This window comes from Cebus imitator, unplaced genomic scaffold (assembly GCF_001604975.1).
Source record: "Cebus imitator isolate Cc_AM_T3 unplaced genomic scaffold, Cebus_imitator-1.0 Scaffold155, whole genome shotgun sequence".
Lineage (NCBI taxonomy): Eukaryota > Metazoa > Chordata > Mammalia > Primates > Cebidae > Cebus > Cebus imitator.
Window position 1 is genome coordinate 2,525,395 of NW_016107470.1, and position 4,593 is coordinate 2,529,987.

At 37.4% G+C, this 4,593-nt stretch overlaps 1 protein-coding gene across 2 annotated transcripts in view; it reads left to right on the forward strand.

Moving 5' to 3' along the window:
• The window catches only part of SMC5 (structural maintenance of chromosomes 5), an 85,303-nt gene that overhangs the window by 8,697 nt on the left and 72,013 nt on the right, over positions 1 to 4,593 (forward strand). The window lies entirely within an intron of this gene.

Sequence of the window (4,593 nt, forward strand, 5' to 3'; positions counted from 1 at the left end):
AAAAAAACTCGTGAGAATTTTATTTTTAAAAAATCATCAAGGAAATGATAAGTTTATAGTAGGTAATGAAATAGAACTATAGTACTGTTAAATAGTCATGGTAAAGTTACAACATTTTTCACAAATTTAAAGTACCTGGGGTTTTTTTGTGCTGATCTTCAAAGTAATACTTGTTTTTTAAAAATGCAAACAATGTAGAAGTGTATAATGTTGAAAATAAAAGCCTTCTTGCCGTCATTCGTAATTCTATAAATAACTACTGTTAATAGTTTGGTGAATCTCATGTATGACTTCTGTCACCATTTTTTATTTTCTTCCGTATGACACCAATAATTCATTATTATATTATTTTCCCTTGAGCATGGATATTCTCAATTGACCATTCCTGGCAGCTATTTCTGGTGGATTAGAGTTGATGTTATGATGAAACCAGTTGACCAGCCTTGGTGTATATAATTTTAATCTTTACACATAAATACACACATTGTTTAGGCGATTCTTAGAGACTGTTGCTTTTGGAATATTAGTGGAAAGTTGTGGCATTTTTGAGCTGAAAAGCTTTTAAAGATTATCTGATATGAGATGAGGAAATGATCTTATATAAAAAATTACTAGAAAGGTTTTTATTTTTGTAGAGATGAGAAAGATACACATGGAAGTAAAAAGAAAATAAATTTTAAAATGCCCAACATATTAAAATATGATAGAATTTTGCTGAAGAATATAAAATCAATACCTGAAGAAATGGTGAAGCATGATATATTTCTAAAAATCATAAAGTTAATGTCATTATTAACATGTCAGACCAGGTGCAGTGGCTCATGCCTGTAATCCCAGCACTATGGGAGGCCAAGGCAAGTGATTGCTTGAGTTCAGCAGTTGGAGACCAGCCTGAGCAACATGGCAAAACTCCGTCTCTACCAAAAAATACAAAAATTAGCCAGGCATGGTGGTGCGCATCTGTAGCCCCTTCAACTCAGGAGGCTGAGGTGGGGGAATCACCTGAGTGACAGAGTGAGACTGTCTGCAAAAAAACAAAAACAGAAAAGTCAGTCCTTTCTAAATTAATACATTTGATACCATTCCAATGAGAGTCTCAACAGGTAAGTTTATAAGTTGATTCTAAACTTCATCTTGAAGAATAAATGAGCCAGAAAACTCAAGGAGATTTCGAAAAAGCACAGTTGTGAATAACATTTTTGTCTACCACATGTTGAAGCATACTGTAAGTTGTTGATGTAAAATAAAATAGTGTGATACTGGTATAAGGTGAGAGGAGCAGAATGGAGAAACCAGGAGCAGATCTAAAGGTACATGAGAACTTACTGTAAAAGCGTCAGTTTAAGTGTGGGATACTGTAAGAGGTAGGAAAAACCAAACTTGTTTTGCTACTCTCAAATTCAACACAGCACAGAACACTTCTGCACCAGATGTGTGAGTTTTTTTTCCCACACCATGCAATTCAGTTCAGTTCTGACACTAACCAAAATCAGTATAGGACCCATAGTTTAGAGGCTTAGTCACACAGGACTGCCCTCCACTTTATATGCTATCTCAAGTCTTAGGTTGTGCCCTGCACTTCTGACCAACCAGCTGTAAATTGAGGTTCCCAGGACCTCTTTCTTGGTTCAGTTATTTGCTAGGATGGTTCATGAAATTCAGGGAAACACTTATGTTTACCCATGTATTATAAATTGATAGTACAGAGGCAGATGATTAGCAAAATACAGGGCGAGGTCTGGAAGGGTCCAGAGTGCAGGAGCTTCTGTCCCCATGGATTTGGGGTGCACCACTTTCCCAGCATGTGGAGGTATTCCTCAACCTGGGAGCTCTCTCAAACGCATGGTTGAGAGAATGTTATGGAGCCTGCATCACATGGGTATGAGAAACTCAATCTCTAGTCCTGCTTTCCTTCCCAGAGCATGAGGGGCAGGTTGGTGGGGCTAAAGGTTCTAAGCTTCTTCACGGCTTTATCTTTTTGGTGACCAGCCCGCATCCAGGACCCCACCAAGAGTTGCCTCATTAGAAAAAGACACACTTGTCACCTAGGGAATTCCAAGGGATTGAGAGTTCTGTGTCAGAAATTGAGGATATAGACTAAATATGTATTTCTTTCTTTCTTTTTTTTTTTTTTTTAAGACCAAGTGTCGCTGTTGCCCAGGCTGGAGTGCAGTGGCGCTATGTTGGCTCACTGTAATCTCCATCTCCCAGGCTCAAGCAATTCTTCCGCCTCAGCCTCCCAAGTAGCTGGGATTACAGGTGCCCACCACTGCGCCCTGCTAATTTTTATATTTTTAGTAAAGATGGGGTTTTGCCATGTTGGCCAGGCTAGTCTCAAACTTCTGACCTCAAGTGATGCACCCGCCTTAGTCTTTCAAAGTGCTGGGATTACAGGCGTGAGCCACCATGCCCGGCCCACATATTTCTTATTACAGGTTGAATATTCCTTAAATGCAGTGCTTGGGACCAGAAGTGTTTTGGATTTGAGTTTAGAATATTTGCATTATACTTATCACTTCAGCATCCCCAATCTGAAAATCTGAGTACAAAACACCTCAATGAGCATTACTATTGAGTGTCATGTTGGCATGAAAGAAGTTTTGGATTTTGGAGCATTTCAGATTTTTGGACTAGGGATACTCAACCTGTATATCACAGTATGATAGTATAAATTATTTCAATTGAGTGGAGGTCATTGTTAATTCTTTTAAAGATAAATTTAGAGCTTTACCTAACACTCTACACATAAATAAAATTTAAGTGTATCAATGTTGAGCACTTTTTCCATGAAGGTTCACATTGCCTTGAGAGTACTAAATGGCCATGTATTCCTTGAGTAGAACGGTGGGTAGAATAATCTCTGGCGTATATTTACGTAGTCATTTTCCAGATATTTGTTGAGTACCTATATGTTGGGGATATAGTACTCTTTCCTCATGGAATTTATAGTTGATGGAATAAGGGGGGGACACTTAGATAAATAAACTATATATTATGTTAGGTTGTGATAAGTGCTACCTAGAAAAATAAAACAGGAAAGGAAGATAAGAGTGACAGAGTAGTGTTTTACAGTTCTAAATAGGCTGATCAGAAAAGATATCACTGAGAAGATAGCATTTAAGCAAAGACCAGATGGAGGGAAGGTAATGAGCATGGAGATAATTGGGGGGATATTATTTCACGTATAGGGATCTGCAAATGCTAAGGCTCTGAAGTGGTACTCACAGTGACTGGATCGAATTGAAGGAGAATAGTAAAAGGAAAGCAGTGAAAATATCAGGGAGTCAAGGCGATTTTCAGTGTAAGGCTTGGCATTTATTTTGTGTAAGCTGTGAAGCCACCAGGTTTTTAGCAGACGAATGATGTGATGTAAATTAAAAGTTTAACTAGATTGGGTTGCTGTATGGAAAGCAGACTTTAAGAGAGCAAAGACAAAAGCAAGAATGTCAGTTAAGTGACTAATAGAACAACCCTACGAGAGATAATAGTAGCTTATGATTTGCTTATGAATCATATGTAGGGTGTGGGAGAAGGAACAAGACATCAGGGAGTACTCTTAAGGTGTCTGGCTTGATTAAGGGTAGAGTATCCATTAAGTGAGGCAGACAGACCTACTGCAGAAGGTTTTGGGAGTGAGATTGATCAGTAGATCATTTTAGAGTAGATCATACATCATTGAACTAAGATGCCACCACTTGTATGATGTAGCATCCAATTAAAATTAAACTAGCACAGATAGTTTGAAATGTGCATCCCAATTTCAGAGGTGTTAATATGTTTTTTTTTAAAAAGGTACTTTTCAGAATCAAACATGATGAAATTTGAGATGCCTAGTAGATATTTCGTCAGAGCTGGCCATAGTGGCTCATGCCTATAATCCCAGCACTTAGGGAGGCGGAGGCGGGAGGATTGCTTGAACTCAGGATTTTGACACACACACACAAACACACACGTGCCTGAATTTCAGATTTAACAGGCAGTTAGATAATAGATAAACCTGTGATTCTGGGAGAAGTCTGGGCTGAAGATAACACATTTGGGAAGTCATTACTATTATGATACGTTAAATCACCAATGAGTCAGAGATACATAAAGAAGAGTTCTAAGAACTTATCTGCTACAATGCACCTTTTAGAGATTGAGCATAGGGAAAACTAGGAAAGGAAACTGAGAGAATTAGCTAGTGAGCTGGAAGAATACAGTACAGTACCTGGAAACCAGTATTTGGAACAACTTCAGGAGTCAGTTGTCCATCATCTGTGTCTGATACTGGTGATAAGTCAAGTAAATTGAGAACAAAGAGTTCATCATCAGTATTTATTGAGTTGGCCATATCATTTAAGTTGAAGAATTAATTAATTCTGTAATGTTTGCTCAATTTTACATTCTTAGAATAACCCAGTTTGGTCATAGTTTTTTTGCTGCATTGCTAGATTGGTTTTCTAATATTTTATTTAGGATTTTTACATCTGTATTTTGTTTGTGAAAGATATTTGTGGTTTGAATGTTTGGTTAAACTTACTGCCAAAAATAATCTGATGGGTATTGTATGGTGTCTTGCAAAAAAAAAAAAAAAAAAAAAAAAAATTTTTT